We start from the raw sequence: 19647 nt of genomic DNA on the forward strand, positions 1-19647 counted from the left end.
AGTAGCTGAGATCTGTACAGACCATTTAGACTGGTAAATAATCCCAATCTCATTTAGTTTTTAGAAAAACCCATGTATGCACGAGTCCCTTAAAAGAGATAAGGACGTCACTATATTGGTTCTCCCATGCCTTCCACCCACTTTTAATATTACTCAGAATGATTTTCAGCTGACTTTAATTGGTCTTCCAGCAGAAAACGGAATTTTATACACACATATTTATATATCTATGACCTAAAAAGGAAGGAAGCAGACAAATGATTTTGTCATGCAATGCAAACTTACATACCCCCAGGACCAGTGTTTGGATGGGGAGAAGAGTCCAAAACACTCTCAGCTTTTCCTTGTCCCAGCTGTATGTCTGCACCCATACACCCAAAACATTGCACTGATTTCTTAATTTCACCTGCAAGGTGAAACATGAGGGAGCAGCACCCCTAGGAAGCCAGGGGAAGGCATGAGGGATGCTCTTTCCCAGGGCTCTCAGGCAGTGGGGCATGTACAATCAGTGCTGCATGCACCAATTCAAAACTGTGTGGTCTGACACAAAGCCAGCATCTGTGGCTGCATACAATGATGCCCATGGCCACCACTGCCACCACTGTTCCTGCCCCCCTCTCCCCCCCCAAAGAGTGGTGCAAAAGCAACTGCGGAAAACCTTTGCTATATTCCACCAAAACTGTTGGCTAATTCTGGAAACCCACATTGAAACTGGAGTAAGGTAGGAAAATCAGTGATCTCCTAACTGCTGCAATTGGCAAAGATCTCCGGTTTTATGCCCCTGGATAATGCCACAAATGCTGTGCAGTGGCATTTGTTCAGCCCTGACTCATAGACAGACGAATGCCACTGAATGAATCACCGGCAGCACTTTCCGCAGTACCTAACGAGGTAGCTCATCCAAATATTGATCAGGCCTAAGTCTCTCTAGTTTTTGAGATCTGACATACCATAGTCCAGGACGCTCTTCACTAGTGAACACCAGAGTTGTGGAAAGGGGGCCTACAGTAACCAACCAAGATGGCAAAACATCAGTTGGTGCATCTTTTGTTGGTAGGAGCTACCTTCTGCCTGCTGTTAAGCTGTAGAAATGATATGAACACTGCTGAAATGCAAGAGAAATAGCAACTTATTGACTTAGTAACAGAGAACTTCAAGGCAAATTAACAAAATCACTTTATAAAACATCTCATTCTGTTCAGTCCACTGCTGCAGAAGGTCATTAAGCTAAACATTGTAGTAAAATCATTTGAGTCCATAACGGTTGAAAGGACAAACATTAAACAAAGGATAATCACAAATTAGCATTCAGGACATCAGCTGAACATTGAAGGTGTTGAGGGACAATAGCTCTTCCCTGCGTAAGTGCCTGGAAAAGCACGTTTCTTCCCCTTTCCCCTCCAACGTCAGACGTTACGTGCCTGGACACCGGGCGAGGCGCACTGCTGGTGCTCACAGTCGCTGAAGCTCTGCTCGGCCCCCGGGCAGGTGGGCTGAAAGCCCTGTGACTTTTGCTGTGGTAATGGCTGCCTCAGTGTACAGGGAAGGGGCAGTCCTCCTTACCCTTCACACTGCAAAGCAAGGGCCCAGCCTGGGTCAGGGCCAGGGCCAGGGCCAGGCCCCAGGGCCGAGGCCTAGGCTAAGGTGCAGCCCCAGGCCCCAGGCCCAAGACCCGTCCCAGGCCCCAGCCCCACACCTCTACCCCACCGACACCACCCCGCCCGCCCCTCAGGCTCCGCCCCTCAAGGCCCCGTTAGCCCCGCCCATAGCTCTGACCCCGCCCTTCCCTCCCAAAGACACTCCCCCCTCCGGAACGTGAGCTTTCCGCGCAGGCGCACTGCGCTCCGGAGTCAACTGCCCCCTCGCGGCCCCTCCCAGCCCTCCACAAAGATGGCGGCCGCGCGGCGGCGGGTGAGGTGGAGGGGATTGCTGAGGCGGCTGGGCGAAGGTGGTGGCCTCAGCAGTAGCAGTGGTGGCGGCCGTGGGAGGCAGTGACAGGTGCGGCGAGGGGAGGAAAAGGCGGCAGAGCGGCGGCGGCCGAAGCGCAGGTACCTCAAGTGGGCGGGTAAAGGGGTGGGGGAAGCGGCTGGCGCGGCGCCGCCCCTGCCTGAGCTGCGCCATCGGGAACTCCCCTCCGCTCCCCGCCCTGGTGCCGCTGCCCGCCGGTGGCGGAGACCGAACCGTTAGCCGGGAGAGCCGGCGGGGCCATGGCGGTGAGTAGGCGCGCTCGCCGCCCCGAAGCGGTTCGCAAACCGCCCCTTTTCCCCTCAGCAGGGCGGGCAGAGGGGTGCGAGGGGAGGGCGGGAGCGGGGGCAGCGCCTCTACCTGCCCCCCCTGGTGCCGGGCGCGGCGGGGGCAGCCCGGCCCCTGAGGAGACTGGCGGTGCCCGCGCCTCTCTTCCCCCCTGCCTGCCTGAGGAGGGCCAGGGAACCGGTGCCTCCGGCCGGAGCCCCGCTGAAGAAACTTTCTGTTTTCCTTCCCGGGCTTCCTTTGCCGCCGCTCGGAGGTGCCTCTCCCGGCCGGGCCGGGGGATGTGTGGGGGGATCGTCCTTGCTGTCAGCGGCCGGCGGTGGGCTCCCCCGGGCAGGGCTGGTGCGCGGCTGCCGCGGGAGGAGGGCGGTTGTTCGGGGAGGAGAAGCAGATGCGAAGCGCGACCAGAACAGCTGAGAGCCGGCTGTGACAGGCGGGGAGGAGAAGGAAGTGGTGGTTTTCAACACCTCTTTCTTTCTTCTTGTTGTTGTTTCTCCTGCTAAGCCGTGAAGGTTCCCTCGCAACTCCTAGCTAAAGGGATTGCGCGGGTGTTTTCTCTATGTAGATAAAAAAATCTTCCTGAAAACACTGTAATCGTCTTGCCGAGTGCTAGTGGAGGCATTCTTTCAGCTAGATTCATGCCCGATTCCTCCTTTCCTGAGTATTACCCAAGATTGGTTTTAACCTAAACAGAAACTTTTTGTTGCTTCCAGGCGACTGGAAAGTGAAACCAACTAAAAGCAAAAATGAAACTTTTCAGCTGATTTTTAGTGTGCGGAGTAGAGAAAATAAGCAGTAGAATGTTGGATAGGAGGAAATCGTGCTCTATGGGTGGCATCTCAAGGCGTGTTAGTAATTTGTTTAACCTTGTCAAAGGCAATTTATTACCTACCTTAGGTGTCAGGTGTTATTCTAGAACATCTCACGTCACAAAGTAATTTCTGTGAAATGGTCTTTGTTTTTAGAATTTAAGTCTGCGTTTGATCAAATACATATCTGGTTATAAGTGTTTTAAATTATCATGAAGACTTCAAATCTCTTAATTTTTTGCTGTTTGGTACGTGGTAGCTTCTGTCTTAGAAGCTATAGGCCCCAGTACTGCTAAGCTTAGAGCTTAAAAGAAGCTGTTTTGTTGTTATGGCAATGGGTAACTTTCTGCTTTACGCAGAATAGAAATTTAACTGTAGCCATGATGTGAAACTGCATCCGTAGATGTGTTTATATTCTATGTCATGAAATAGTATGAATCACAGCAACTCAGCAGTCCTTAAAATTCAGAAAGTGCTATCAGTTAATTTTTTTTGCCCCCCCCCCCCCTTTTTTTTTTTTAAGGAAATGGTCCCAAATAATTGTGAAATTTAATCACATGATTAATGGAGAAGTAGCAAACTTTCAGGTAGGGAGAAGGGTGTGAACGTATGGAAATAGATGAGTATCTATAGTACTCCATGTTGCACATTGGATACAGTTCTTAATAGCTAATGTTCCTACTAAGCGTGGGGGAGCAGGAAGGGTGCTGGTCAAGTTTGGAAACATGGCATCTAGTTCTAGATTCACTCTGTGTACACAGAGTGTATGCAAGTCATCTTGACACATATGGATTGAATCTGGGCAGTAGTTTAGGCAAAATACACCAGAATGGTTTTTCTGGTGACTTTTGGAGGGGGGAATAATGTGCTGAATCAGTTACATTGGAGCATCAGACACTGATTTTGGCAGATGAAGCATTAGTTAAGAGAGATGCAGATCCTTGTCCTCAGAAAGGCCAGCACTCGGTGTTCAGTTGCTTAGGTCACTTGGTCAGGATGAGAGCAATCTGCTTTGAGCAGAGTCACAGGCTGACTGCTGTAGATGATCATATTAAAACAGAATTAGATGAGTGTCTCAGTTTTTTTCAGGGCAAATGGAGATCTTCTGAGGCTTTCTGCTGTATGACAAGCTCTAGGTGTATGAGTTATGGAGGCTCAGGTCATTACACACAACACTTAAGTTATCTGATTTCAATCTGTTAGTGGCATTTCTACCTTTTTCAAGTTGGAGTTTCTAATAGTTGTGAACTTAAAAATCAAAAGCTTTTTATTTTTATTGGCAATAATGTTAGGAATTGCAGAAACCTGAATTCTGATTCAGACTAATAACTCATTTGCTTTGGGCTGGGAGTCTTGTGGATCTTGGGATGCTTTTGTTTGTTATTCTTTGCCTTGTGGCCATTTAATTTTACTTAAATTTGGACCTACATCAGCTAACTCAGTGTTATGACGATGATAATTTTGGCTCAAGATATCTCAAAGAGATCCTTTGCAATTGTTATTGCATCTTTAGCTACTTAACTGGACATGCTACTGCAATGTTCTGTCTTAGGGCTTACTGTGAAGCAAAACCCTGACTTCAGGAGAGGTACAATTTTTCATCATGGTCAATACTTTCTCTTAAATGGTTTTAATTTCTAAATGCTTTTATGCAACACACTAATTTACCTTGCTGGTGGGTCACTGCTGAAATATTGTATGCTATTGTAAATGTGTTGGTCTCTAGAAATATTGAATGCTTGGAACGTGTTAAGTGCTGGTGTTCTGATTGTCTGTTCATACCTCTGTCAAAGTAGTAAATCCTATAACCTAGCCCAGTCCCCCATTTTGGGTGAGTGGGGGGAACTGGCAAAGATAGTTTTGTTCATTCCCAGACGTATACATGCTAGAGAAGACAGTTTTTGTGAGACTGCAGGCCCACTCCCCTCGCAGCGTTGTTTTCTGCAGTCATTGATGTCTGTTGTCAGTGCCTCCTGGCACCTGAGGAACACTTGTTTTCCTACAGGATCCAGAAAGTCTGCGTCTTTTTTTGACTTCCAGTTTCTAATTGTTATGGGATTTCTAGTTCAATCTCTGCTTAAATGTCTACAGGTAACATGTCATGTTTCATCGGTGCATTTCTGTGATCTAAAATATGAATTGGATTCTCGCTGTTGGATCTGTCAATAACACTTCTATATTTTATCATCCATTTCTTTAAGACTGTTGGCTTGGGAAAATTCCCAGGCAATTTGTAGCAAAATTCAACTTGGCTGCAGTTTATAGTGCACACATTGAATCATGAGCCATTGCTTTTCCTGTAGGACCAGATCTAGTAAAAATAGATTTGACTTGGACTGTCAACTCTTTAGTTTAACTAAAAGATACTGTCTGTATCTCAGGAAAATGATAATAGTTTGGAATGAGTACATTGCCACTTTTTCTGTTCAGCAAACACAAACAATGTTTATTTTGCTCGTGGGGCCAATGTTTCCTGAGCTACAGAAATGACCATTTTTTGGCTCGTTCTTTGCCGTATACAGTAAACTTTGAGCTTCCTTAATGCTGATGTTCACTTGATGCCAGTAGAAAAACACTATTAGCCTTTTTCTTAAACTTGTCTGTCCGTAAAGCTTAGTGGTTTTGTTTATGTCGAGTAATATTTTGGATTGTCATCTAGGGTTCTGTATTTTGTACGGCTGATGGGGTAGAAGGATGTTTAGAAAGTGTCTGTAACGCTTAATAGTGTTACATGTTTCTTGTAGGTTGTCATCTTTAATTGTTCCAATTAATTTATGTTTAGTTTCAGATGGAACAAATATTTTTGAAGTCGTCGTTGTTGTTCCATCTGCCCCCCAAAGATCTGGTCCTGTTCCAGCTACTCACATGCTCTTGAGCCTGTAACCAGTGAAAATCTTCAGACGTTTTTTGCTAAGCTGTCATAGATGACTTTAAGAAAACGTAAATGGAAATAGAATTTGCTATGCCTTTTTGTCAAGAATTACCTAGAATTTTTAGCTTTTGTTTTCATGCTGGACTACCCTGTATAATGAGTCGTCTTTTTATACTCACCTGCTAGTTCATGCACCCTAGAGTGTATTAATAATCTGGTTTGGTTAGAATATGTGCTACAGAAACTGTTGGTCTTCATTTTGATGGCACAGCTGTGCACAGGGCTGTGTTACTGCTCTTCTCGGATGTATTGGTTTAGATGCTTTTCTGCTTACAGTTGTAGTACCTCGGGACTGGAATACTCTTGCACCTTCCAAACCCCTTTATTAAAACTTTAACACCATGTTCATTGGCTGTATCTTCACAGCACCTCAAATTAAGTTGGACTGGATGTACTTTGGCCTCTTTGTGTTCATGGCTCCAAATAAACTTTCACCATTTATGTCTAGGCAAGCACATTTGTTGGTCTCAGTCTCACCAGACCTATCTGTGTATCTACCAGTTTGCTTAACTGAATTGATATTATTGTCTCCCTGTAAGTTTTTGTTTTTTCAGGATGCCTGAACCCTCTTCTGGCCATACTGTTCTGCAGTCAAAGCATCACCTAGGTTAACATTGGTACCCTCTCTTTCAGTTTAGTATCTTGGGAGACAAACACCATCCCAACAGCAGTTTGCAGAAGTTAAATAGGAGTGCTGAGTATGCCTATAGTGTGCCTCCTCCCCAGCTTTGCTTCCAGAATTGTAGCAAAGCATTTAGGACAGTTGAAAAGATGTGCTGCAAAACCTCTTCATTTATAGGCGAGGGAAAATGTTGTACCTTATTATATATTTAATTACTTCGGGCATAAAGAGCTATCAAAAATGAAACTATCTACAAGTTTTCAATCCCAGTTTTACCAGTAGACGTAACTTTTGTCATCCATCAGTAAGAGAAAAGAACAGTACTTTCTAAGTTGTGGTGTCTTCTGCTTTCCAGCAGTGCTAAAACAAGTCCTTCTACTTCCTGGCAACATACGGGTTTCTATAATGTAGTGTCAAAAGAACTGTTTCACGACTATTAAAACTTACAAAATTGAACAAATGCACTCCATGATTTAAAAAAAACCTATTTATCAAAGACTGGGAAATTGTCCGCAGGGAAAACAGCAAGGTCCAAAAGGATTTATACTGTGACAGATGTGGATAGGTAGTAACTTGATTCAGTAACTGGAAGTGAAAAGGAATATGTGGTGCACAAATGTTAACTTTACCTTCTGCATGGCAGTTCTTGAATTTACTTTGAGTTTTTGGTACATTGGTTGCATTTAAATCTGTGAAGCTCAGTTCTTAATGTCATTTCATCTTGAGCAATGCAAGGTGAAAATGAACTTAACAAACCTAGAACTTTACTGTTACATGCAGTATAAAGTAAAGAACCCTGTAGTTCACAAGTGTAAATACTTCCTTGTGAATCCTATTGAGTTTCCCCCATGTACAAATCCAGTGTTTGTGGTAAACAAAGCCCAAGCTCTACTTATACAAGATCCTACAAGTGTGGGCTACTGCCAAGCTGCTGTCTCTTTTCCCCTTGTTCATGTAGTATACTTAATACCATATCTTACTCCTTTGATTGCAAAATAAATCCTTCTTACCTAACTTCCAGTTTTCAGGCTGCAAGGTTTTGTTGTTCGGAGTTTGTTGTTCTTTTAACTGGAAGAACTGTATCTACTAGATGACTTGACAGAAGGAAACTGAGACATAAGCAACAGAATATCAACTAGATCAGTTTAACTTTGGAGCAGAGGAACATGTTTTAGATGGTGGTAGCAGTTCAAGTAGTAATGATCTACAAAAAATGTGCATGTGGCTGAAAACTAATCTGTAAGCAAAATTGTATTGGACCTTCTAATCCATTCAAAAACTTTGGTAACTTGCAATGTCTTCGCAATAAGAAAAAGAACCATGACTATAACTATAGCTATATTGAAATATTAGGGAATTGATAGTCTGTTAGGGGACTTTCTACAGTAAGAGTAAATATCATAAGCCACAAGAGTTACCATGCCTCTGCAAATCCTATACACTCTATTAAAAATGTAAATGGGGAAGACTGTACTTGAAGAAAATTATTTCTTTACCCATTTAGTGAAGTATGAAGGTAGATGTTGAAACAAAGTACTAAGAAATGAGGACTAGAAGAAGCTGCGGAAGTGAGTAGTGACTGTTGGCAATGATCAGTCTTAGATGCAGCTGAAATGTAACTTGTTTTAATTTCTTCAGGCTTGCTAATGACTTGTCTGCCCACATATAACAATATTAGTGTACATGCACATTCCACTCAATGATGCCTTTTCAATGGTGAGGATAAATGGCCGTAATTCAAGTAATACATCTTAAAACTACTCAGGACATTTAATTATGTACATTGAGGCAATACAGCTCCAAACAGATTAATTCTGATTTTGTTGTCAACTGATTAACAAAAATAAAGCCACTATTCGGTGTTGCAGTGTCTTATATAACATAAGAAGCTGAGATCAGCTTTGTCCTCTTGACTTGATTAGGCAATCAGGCTAGTTGGTCTCATGGTGTTTTAACTAACTGAAACTTTTGGAGGATGGGGTGGAACTTTGGAGAAAGGAGTGCTGATATAATCTGAGAAACGTGCTCTTGTTTTGCTGTCTTCCCCTTCTGCAGTCACAGAGCCTTCTCTATTGGAGAACTCTTGCACAAGTAGCATATTTAGTTTTCAAGAGTTGCATTCAGCTTGAGATGCTGTTTGACTTACCCCGCTTTAATTTTTTCTGTGTGGCATGCAAGTAACAGCTTCAGTATGATAGTGACTAAGTTTAATATTAGGGAAGTGAAGCACCTGCCAGGATGACTGCCTGTTGACCATTTTTACTACCATGGTCAGCTTCATGAATGCTGTGCATTGACACTGGAGGAAGCAGTTCCTCTCTGCTTATTCCTATGCTTGACATTCATTTGTGTATTTGCATAAGTGAATTGGATCAGGCAACTGTCTTCTGTTAAAACTGACTGATTTTTGTAAGACTAATTTTAAACTACATCTGTCCTCCGTTTTAATTCACTGTGGTGTTGGCCAGTTGCTTGCAGTGGTACAAGTGGGAGCTGCTAGTATGATTTAGCAGAACTGACTTAGAGCAGTTTAAAGTCTTGATAAAAGAATGTCTTTCAAATGTGTGTGTTAGGCCTCAAAATCCTTTCTTTTTTGGTGGATTTTTACTCTTGGGAAGTAGTTTCCATGCACCTGTGTTGACATGTCACATTCTGTGCTATTATCCTGTTCCTTGTGGAAGCAGAGACCTACAGGTTTTTCCAAAAGAGTCAGCGGAGAAAACTTTAAAATCTTGTAGCCTTATCAATCCCATGTCATTTTGCATTTGGATAGCATAGTCTTCATTTTTCAGAATAAGCAGGAAAAAGCTGTTTCATAAGTCCTTTAAAAGCTGCTTGTTCTGCTTGAATCATGCACTCTTTGTAGCTTCAACACTGGCAGCTGTGTCTACAATAAATTTATCTCACTGACCAGTTGCATCACATTAATAAAAATATATCCATGTTTTTAGTTTGCCTTAAAGGAATCATACGAAAAATTGTTTTGAAAATTTGTCCTTGCTACTCATAGCTACCAAAAAGGGGGAGTCGATAACAAATGAGGAAGTAGCTTGATTCTTGGCATTGAATTTGCTTGTTTTCTCAAAAAATAAGCATGTTGTTAAACAGAAATGAAGGCAAAAGTAATGGTTAACTGGGAGAGGCCAAGTTGGTTTTGAACCCATGTGATTTTCAGAAAATAAACTGAAGGAAATCCAGTCCTGGCAGCTTAGAAGAACCTAATTTAGCTGGTGTAGAAGTAAAACTAGCAGGGTTTAAGGAAGTTCTTGAGAGTAACAAGGGTGTAAAACAAAACAGCTCGAGTCCAGATCAGCGTAGCATAAATGAAGTGGAATTTCACTGGAGTGGTGCAAAAAAATACACACTGCAGTTCTCTATCCTCATTCCTTTTTGAGGATGCTTCCAAAGAGTATCTAAAAGGAAGCTGTTCCTGCAAGACAAGGGAGGCCACAGTATAGCTCCCAAACAATGTGTGATGGTGAATTAGATAGATGTACCTGGTAAAGGCTAGGCATAAGTTTGCACCCAGGTGCTGACAATTTGCTTGTTAATTTTAAAATGCACACTATCAAATTAGTTCTGAGCAAAGTGAACAGATTAATTCTGATCTGTGATATGGTTGCATTTATCGCTTCCTGAAAGTTACAGAACCAGTTTAGGCTTCTTTTCTTTGAAGGTATAAAAGGGAGGGGCAAATAGTTGGAAAGTACTGAATTCTTCTTATGCAACAGCTTCAAGTTATATGTACTTGATCCAGATAAGGACTGTGGATGGTGTTTTAAGAATCTAATTACAATAACACTTAAAACCAGAATGTGGTGTTTTCAGGTAGTCTCCATTGCACTGGTCTTGTTATGTACAGTCAAGCATTTAACAGTTGTGCTGGACAAGATGAGGTGGTAAGTGTCCATAGACATATTATGCCTTTCTGGGTGATTGGTTTATCAGAGTCTAGTTCTTCGCTGTGTAGTCTTCACCTTCAAAAGTTTAATTTTCTACATCAGCTACTAATAAGAGCTTAGGCTCTTTGGCTCGGGCTCAAAAGCTGCTGGTTCATAACTACAAATGCATTAAACTTGAACACCTGGAGCATTTCCAATTATCTACTATGCGTTCTCGTATAGGTTATAGTACCCATAACACAAATGCATGAACTGCATTTGAAACTGCTCCTGAATCATTGTGGTTCACAACCTGGAGTATGAAGCTAACCCAAAGTATTGATTTACTGTAATATGCTTAACTCCTGCAGTGCTGAGTTTTATCGTTTTGTGGCTTGGCCACTCCTGCTTTGAGAAGAACAGGCAGTAACTATTGGGAGTGAGTTAGATCCGGTAACCATTTTGGCTGTTCAAGTGCAACTTGCACTTGCTCATCAGTCAGTATTTTCTTCATAACAGTATTGCATTCATTTTACAACTTTTAGTGTTTGCCTTCCAGTGGTAACAGTATGAACATAGGTGTGTATCGCGTTTCTCATACTTCTTTGAGAATCGTGTTTAGCAAGTGTTAGCAACACCACTTGAGAGCTACAGATGAAGTATTTCCATATTTCTGGTAGAGGTTGTAGATTCTTTTTTCCTATAGGAAGTTCCAGTGCTTATTAAAGCATTTTGCATATCTTCATTTTTAACTATATTGATGTACAGTTTCTAGTGAATTTTAGACTTTATTTACCTTATGAAACTACTCTTTTATAACTTTCCTGTATTGCCTATCTGCAACTCTAGTAATATGAAAAGTGGGACTGAAGGGAATAGCCATTTCAGTTTCACTTTACTTAAAAGGAGACTGTCAAATTAATGAAATTGAAATGTTCCACAGAACACCTTTCTTCTAATAAAAAATAACACTGCTCTGTTCTGTCGGAAAATGTTTTATCAAGTTTTCCAGGAAACACTTTTCTAAAATGGTAAAAATACTTTATGAAGAACAAAGCACATCTTTTAAATAAATTGCATATTAATTGAAATAATTAGTGCAGAACTGAAAAAGAAAAGCTGGTATACCATAACTGCTACATCTGAAACTGTGCAACTAGAAGTTATATTAAATGTCTGGAGAAAAAATTAAGATCATTCTGCTTAATTCTGATTCTTAAAAACAAACACAAAACTCTTCAGCATGCTTCATAACTTCAATAGCTCAGCTAGAACCTTATGAATCTCTGGGTAATTGTATGCTAATACAGTGATGTAGCTGGTGCAGAAATTATCTGAGCTTTTTCCAGTACTGCATTAAATGACATGACTAATGTCTGTTCCATATGCTTTGTTCTTTCCTCTTCACGCTAGGGATGCATTGGTATATTTTGTTTCTAGGATTTTCCTCATTTTAGCATGTTTGTATATCTTGGGCACTTGTATTTGTCTGCTCTTATCTGATTACTTCTGGACTGGATGGCTGATTTGACAGATTGGAAGGAATCACGGTAGTAATTTTTACAAGTCTCAAATTAGCAGGCAGGAGATATCTTTTAAGGGCTGTAGGAAATAATAAAGAACAAATTTGTCTTGCTGTAGGCACTAAAGAATGGACATGGTGAGTACCTATGAACACCTCAATCACAGGAAACGTTTAAATAGTAGCTTGTATCTTCTTGAAAATAGGAGTCACTCAGATGTGAGGCTCTAATCTAAATAAAATAGGGCTTTATTACTTCAGCTGTTGGAAAGATATTTATTTTTAAAGTGCACTTGCTGTCTTCATGTTGGAGAAGGCAAAATCAAAGCATTGCATGCAGTAGGATTGGGTGATGGTTTTTGGTGGCTTTGGTTGTGTAAGTTCATTCCTTGGTCTTTGGCAAAACGTAGAGTATCGTTTCCTGTTCAGAGAAGCTTTTCCTTTTTACTGGAGGTTGTCTGGACCTGAGGATGAGCCTTGTCTGTGGTTCCTGGGGAATCATAGCTGCTGGAAGACCTGAGTGAAGGAGGAATGCACACCTGCCCCACTGTACTGAGCCCACTGGGAAAACACACCTTATGGCAACCTCAGATTGACAGCTGTAATGTGATACAGGCTGAAGCATGTATGAAACTGCACTACTGACAAAAAAATTGTGCAATACCCCTGTTTTTGTCGCTTCTCATGTAATAGCAACATGCAGTTTGGAAACATTTAGTATTGATTTCATTGAGCCTGTTCCTTATGCTGTGCCTTTCTTTGTTAGATGCTTCTGTCTTGTCCCTGCTTAAACTTCCATCCTCGTGTTGTATAGAATCAAGACTCTTGTGAACAGCCCTCTGTAATAATAAATCTATTTGTATCTGTTGGACCCCAGATTTGACAGAATTAGAACGTGAAAGTATTAAGTTGCTCTGAGTATTGTGATAATAAGTAGGCAGGTAGAGAAGCGTTCTGTAAATCACAAAAACTGTGGAAAAAGCAGTAATGCAAATTTATCCTTCAGTAGGCACCAGAGATACCACAGTGGAGTGTGGCCTTGTAAGTCCTCCAGTTGTGGGAAAAAAAATTGTGTTTTGTATCAAACTCAATAACCAGAAGCAGTGAATTTCTAGGAAAGGAGTCCTCCTTAGTTTATTTTTTTTGTACACAACATTTTTATTAGCTATCACTATATTTATTATAGTAGTGCCTACAGCCCAACTGAATGGCAAGTCTGTTTGTGTTGTGTGCTTAATACTAAAGTATAACTTTTTAATTTGTAATTATCCTCAAATGCAGCTTTCCTCCTTTTCTTAGGAGAAAGGACAGAGTATAAAGTAATTCTGTTATGGGCAATGCTATGGGTATGTCTTCCAAAGTTTGAACCTTAAGTCTACGAGTTTGACTTTTAGCACTCTCATTGTTGTTTTGAAATTCTGACTTAAGAATCTGACAGCTTTTAAGAGCTTGGGAGACAAATTACTGTCCCCTCTCTGGGTTTTGATCTACTGGAAACCATTTAACTTTGGCATTAATATGCAATATTTTGATTGACTAATACTCTGGAATTCATAGAAGAATTCCACTCGGAAGTGGCCCTTGGAGATTGCCTTCCTCAGCCCTTTGTCAAGACCTTGCATTGTCAGGTTTTGACTTTCTACAGCAGTGGTCTCCAAACTTTTTTGGTCAGTAAAGATGTTTTAAGTGTGTACCACCAATATATGTTGATTTTTAAATTGAATGCCTATGCTATTCTACTAATATGTTTGCACACTATAAAGAGTAAACAGAAAAAGAAAGGATGAGATAAAGATGAAAAACCCTATCTTAAAATACTTTTTATTTATCAATGACAAAAAGTATTTTCTTCCCACACCCCAAGGAATTGTGTTGTGTACCCCCTGGGGTGTGTGCACCCCACTATGGAGACCACTGATCTAAAGGATTGAGATTATTGCAGCCTCTCAAGGCAACCTGTGCCAGTGGTACACCACTCTCATTCTGAAGATGTCTTTTTTTCCATTATGGCCAGACAGAATTTCCAGTGGTACAGTATGTGTCCGTCACTTCTTATACTTTTGCTGCATGCCCCCAAGAAAAGTTTGATTTAAGGTTCTCAACAAGCATCCTTCAGGTAGTGGGATCCAGCCAGTAGGTCACCATCTGACTACTCTAGTGCTCTTAGCTTCTCCTTGTCTTTCATGGGCCTAAGCCCAGTAGCAGTCTTGGTGGCATCTCTTATACCGGGGAGGAGAAGGTGGCTGGGAAGAGCAAAACTGGACATGGTATTCCAGATGCCACCTTATAAATGCTGAGTAGTGGGGAGTAATCGCCTCCCTCAGCCCATCGTCTGTGCTTGTCTGCTAATACAGCCCAGTATGCTGTTAGTCTTCATTGCTACGAGGACGCGTGCTGCTGACTCATGTTGTTTTACCTTGGTGATCCAGCTGATTTAATGCTGATGTGTTTTTCAGAGGCTGTCGTTAAGATCAGCTGCTAGTCTCTTGGAGATGGAAACACTGATCCTTTGCATGTGCAGAGGAAATGCACTCCCCAATGATCTCAACCTTACAATATTCCTTAACCCTTAATGAACAATTGACCGAGTAAAAAGTGGAGTTGTATATGTCTTCAGAATGTTAGATTACCGCCATAGAAACATTAAAGGACCAAATCTGAAGGCATTTAAGGATTGAGTTAAATTGTCATTACAGTTCAGGAAGGCAAACTTGCTTACTGAACTATTGAGTGGAACTCAGTCTTTGATCTTAAGCGTCATTTAGACTTTTGGCTTGTTAGTGTAATCCATTCCTTAATGGTTCCTCAAGCATAAGTCTGGAGTCTCTAAACAAATCATGTCCAGTACATTTAGATGCCTTCCCTTTGTGTCAGCTTTGATAGCCTTCAGAAAAATCTTTTAAAGTCTTTTCAAATTCTTATGGCAAGGGAAATGAATAGCAGTTCAGTTGGGGGTAGTGGGGGAATAGGTAGTTTGCTAGCTAAGTCTTGTATAAAGCATTAACATGCACAACTTGGTTGAAATCTCAGGAGACCTTGTACTTTCCTTGCATCTCTGGACAGGCAGCTTCTGAAAGAACAGTGTCAACTGAGTTAGCGATCCTGAATTACACTTTGAATGTCTACTACTAGTTCAATATGTTCAGTAGCAAGACAGGAAACAAAATAGCTGTTCATGCAACAGTTGTTGCTGTGCATGAGTCAATATAGATTTCTAAATAACAGTGCCTTTAATGTGCCACCAGTAGAAAATTGTTTCTTGGCTGTTTCTGAGCTTAGCAACAGTGCATTACCTATCTGTTCATCTAATGTGTCATCTTCCTTGTCTGGTCCCTTTTAATATGTCCACAAGAGTGGTGCAGTGAGTTGGCCTTAAATAGATCCTTAGATTTATTCCACATGTTATTTTACCCCTTCTGAAGGCTGCTGTGTCCCTTAGTTTTCAGTGGTGCAGGAAATCTGACAATTGACAAAATCTGACAATTTTAAATCTGACAGGTACGGCTGAGCCTTACCTGTTGTCCAAATGCAAGCTGCTTTTCTTGTGTCCTTTTCAAGACCTTGCTAAATCCTGAGTATATTGGGAAACTATCTGGAATTGGAAGACAGTTATATCATCCAGAGTAGTTTTATGTGGAGTAAGACTGAAATTATGGTATGTACTTGAAAGCAAAGTATGTATTTTCAATATGGAACAATGTTTTCAAGAAGTTGTAGTCACTCGCACAACTCTTTTGAACAGGTATTGACAATTTTAAGTCAGCAAATTGGAGACAAAGCTTGTTACGTTATTCCAGTAGAGTCTGTAGTTATTTGCAGCCAGAGGCAGGGAAAATACCCACCTTGTTGCTAAGTGAGGTACGCCTGTTGATATAACAGATACAGCCTTTGGGGGAGCTTGTGTTTGGCTGTCCACCTCTATTATCCTATCCTTTTCAGAATCAGTCCTTCACAGGACCGAGTTCATTCTTTTTTGTTTTAGAAAGAATAGCTTTACCTTTATGTATTAAAACCTTTTGTTATACCTAGCTTTTTAAGCTATTCATGCAATTTTAGTGGAGTAAAATGACTCAGTCTCTTGTCACTGTCATGGTTTGTCATTTCCAGACTTCCTTCTGACTTCCTCTTTTTTTTTTTTTTTTTTTTTTTTTTTTTTTCTTGAGAGCTGAGTTAAAAACATGTTCGGTAATGAGAAGCCAAGAACTGATATCTTCCTTTCCTATGGGAAACTCACATGCTCAACAACTCTGTATTTACTGTTAATATTTAAGGGCTGTCTGTTCAGTCTTAATCCATGTAATATTTAGTCTGTGGTTTGGTTGAAGAGAAATGTTGTGTAATGCCAAATAAGGTTTAAGTTTGTTTTTCCTGTTCTCTTATTAGTACCTTTATCAGCAATACCCATCACCAGAAGATTCTCATCAAGTTAATTGGATAAGCTTTTTTCCATCAATCATACTTGTCTTTTAATACTTTACAAATAACATCCAGTGTCAACTATCAACTTTTATTTGGTCTCAGATCACTGTTTGCTTAACAGGCCTCAATTGTCCTATTTGCCCTTTTACAGTATAGTATTTAATGCAAGCCTTCTAGTTTTCTTCCAGACCTCTGAGACTTTCCCACGGCTCAAGTTATTTGCAAGACTTTTTCAAAGATCTAGGTAGATCTCTTCTTCCAGAAGTCTTGAATGCAAGCTCTTTGGGTCTGCTGATTTAAAAACTCTGTCTGTCCCATTTGATATCCTTGCATCAAATGTGATATAATGGCATTTGTTTCCAAGATAAGTTTATTGAGCACTTCTGCTTATTTTGATGCCAACCTTTTGTCCATTTCATCTGACTTCTCCTTCTGCCATGCAGTACTTCTGCCTTTTCAAATTCCTGTCTGTCTGTCTGTATTTGTCCTCACAGCCAAAAAAAATAAGGCACCTGCAGCTGGTGGATATACCATGTCTTACTGTCTGACCAGATTATGTGCACTGACTTGTACAGATTGCTGCCTCTTGACTACTGATAGGGAAAAGGCTTTTGATGATACGTGTAACACAGACCCACATTGGTGTGAAGTTTAAACATTTAGTCTTCAAGACTAGTTCAGTGGCACTGCAGAGAAATCTAATATTGTATTGTCAAGAAAGCATTGATTTATTTTTTCCCTTAGATCGATTACACAGTCTGACAGGTAGTACTTTTATTATTGTTACAGAGGGTGTCAGGAATAACACTATAGCTGGTACCTCTTGTCAGGGTTTATTGATGAGCAGCTTGCTTTGTCTCCAGAATAAATCAAACACTTGGATCTAGATCTGGAATTTAGTCCCAGTTAAGCCACTGAAAGCTGTGTGCAGAGGTGGACTACCCACCTAAGCACTCAGGTGCCTGTGGGAACCTAATTTTTGTACAAATCAAATCATTAAACACCTGTGTGAGGGAATGAATGAAGCTGAGACCAAATGTTATGTATGTCCAGAGCTGCTTCTGTCTTGGAAGGGCTGAAAAGTTGTCATGACAGTCATACTTGAGTCAGTTTGGGTTATGTTTAATTCTCACTGGTGTCCAGTTTGATAGACATGTTTTGATTTATGCCTAATAAATGGTGATAGCACTGAGTGCATCATAAGTCATGAATTCAGTCAGAAGTCATTGTGTGTGGTAAAGGAGGTTAGTGCTTTCTTATATAAGAGGCTAGTCATTAGCATGGTGGCTTGGGAATCGTGAGCTGGGTTCAACTTAAACCTTCAGAAATTCAAGCCAGCTTAGGCTGGGAGTATGTTGTGTTATAGCTTGGAGTATTGGAATTACTTTTCTGTCTGTAACACTGTAGATAGGAGTGTAAAATATTTGGAGCTGTAAGATCAAGAGGTGGCAGAAGAGCAAGCCTGGTTGTAGCTATCGTGGGAGGAGGGATGCCTTGATTCTAACCCAGGCTTCCAGGCTCTGCATTCATTTTAAATTAAACGGTCATTGGATAATATCCTGGGAAGCTTACCGTCAAACTTGCTAGCTTGAAAGATGATCCAAATAACTTTCATCAGCCCTCTGCCACCTGCAGAAGTGTTGGGGACTGACTGAAGCCTGGAGGACTTTTTGGTAAGTGGGAAAGCTTTTAAAGTAAGGTAGCAATATAAAACTCTCCTCATTGCTTGGGAGACTAATTAATCTGGCTAAGCAGGTATAAATGACTCGGTATAAGCAGTGATGAATTCTTAAGTAATAGCAGTTATGTTTCAAAGTCTTTTAACCTAGAGGGATTTTTTCCCCAACTTTAACCTTTGCAGAGTAGACCAGGAAAGTAAATGAAACCTCTAAAATAATTTCAGAATGCTTTTTTTCCCAAATTCATACTTTTATAGTAGGACAACCTTCAGCATGGGAATAGCTAAATCATACTGTATATGAATAGCTGTATGAGGGGCTTATAATGCTTTGTTAATGCATTTTCTAGAAAATGTGAAGTCTTTGTTCTGTGTAAGTCTTGTACTGACAGCACTGTGTTACAGATTTCAAGCCACAGCAGATATACAACAGCGGCCTTAGAGGGGAAAACCAGTAAAAGCAGTCAATTGAGTGGGATGGACATAGTTTTAGAGAATGCTTCTGAGTAGTAAGCTGTAACAGCAGCTCTTTAAATTAACTGAATATCATCTCTAGAACTTGGTACCGAAGTCAGTGTCATGAAGCTGACTTTATCACTCCTTGAATTTTACCAAGTATCTCTTCATTTAAAGTAAGTTTTATATGCTGTAACTAGTAAGCATCCCTGTTTATGAGCAGACAGTATATCTGTGTTCGAAGTTTAAGAGTGTTTATAGAGTTTTGTTAGCCAGATGATATCAAGGCAAAACTTTAAAAACCTGTAATGTTACTGGCTGTCAGGCTGTGTAACTTTAAAATTGTACCTACTTATTTGCACCAGGCTACTGTAAGTACTGGCTAAGAGAGGCAGTTCTGCTTTAGAAATACTGTGCAAGCTTATTCTCAACTTAATCTTTATGTCTATGTTTGATGTTAAGCACTGTTTTCCAATGCAAAATATGACTAATTTGTGGGAATTCTGAATGTACTATTCACCTCTAGTGAATTCTTTCCATCTGTCTTTTTGTTTTGTTAAGAAATATTGATTTCTCAATTTTTTTTCTTTTTTTTCTTTTCTTTTCCCCCCCAAAAGCTAAGTGTACTGAGTCTGGCTAGAATGGAGTTAAGACCAGTACGCTAAACAGCATAACTTAGAGATTTTTTTTTTTTTTTTTTTAACAAAATGAAATACAATTCTAAAAGCCGCTTGTTAGACTTGCAATACATATTTCTGGCATTGAAAAATGGTAGTCTTCAGCTTTTCTGGTCTTAGTTCTTCCATCCAGTCTTCGTATAGCACTAACACCCAAAATACCAGAAAACGCATTAATTATGACTTGTTAATATAATTGAAAGGATCCCTCGGCTGAATCTTGCTTTCTGTTATGCCGTTACTTGACACTCATCAGAGTTGAAGTGGATCACTGCTTTCGTGGGCCTCTTGCCTGGGTGGCTTTTTTTCTTGTCATCAGGTTTCATGTAACTTTACAGTTTGTGCTAGCAAGGGCTTTTTCATAATGTAGTTATGAGGATTATAATATAGTGTGCAGGCAT

The 19647-nt window shown here is 40.7% G+C and overlaps 1 protein-coding gene across 1 annotated transcript in view; it reads left to right on the top strand.

Moving 5' to 3' along the window:
• The first annotated feature begins 2189 nt into the window (after window positions 1-2189).
• The window catches only part of FNDC3A (fibronectin type III domain containing 3A), a 123553-nt gene continuing 106095 nt past the window's right edge, over window positions 2190-19647 (top strand). Inside the window, exon 1 of the mRNA XM_082481638.1 lies at window positions 2190-2213. The gene's annotated coding sequence lies outside the window, so the exon portion shown is untranslated. The remainder of the gene's footprint in view (window positions 2214-19647) is intronic.

This window comes from Vanellus vanellus (assembly GCF_965231255.1).
Source record: "Vanellus vanellus genome assembly, chromosome: 1".
NCBI classification, from domain to species: Eukaryota; Metazoa; Chordata; class Aves; order Charadriiformes; family Charadriidae; genus Vanellus; species Vanellus vanellus.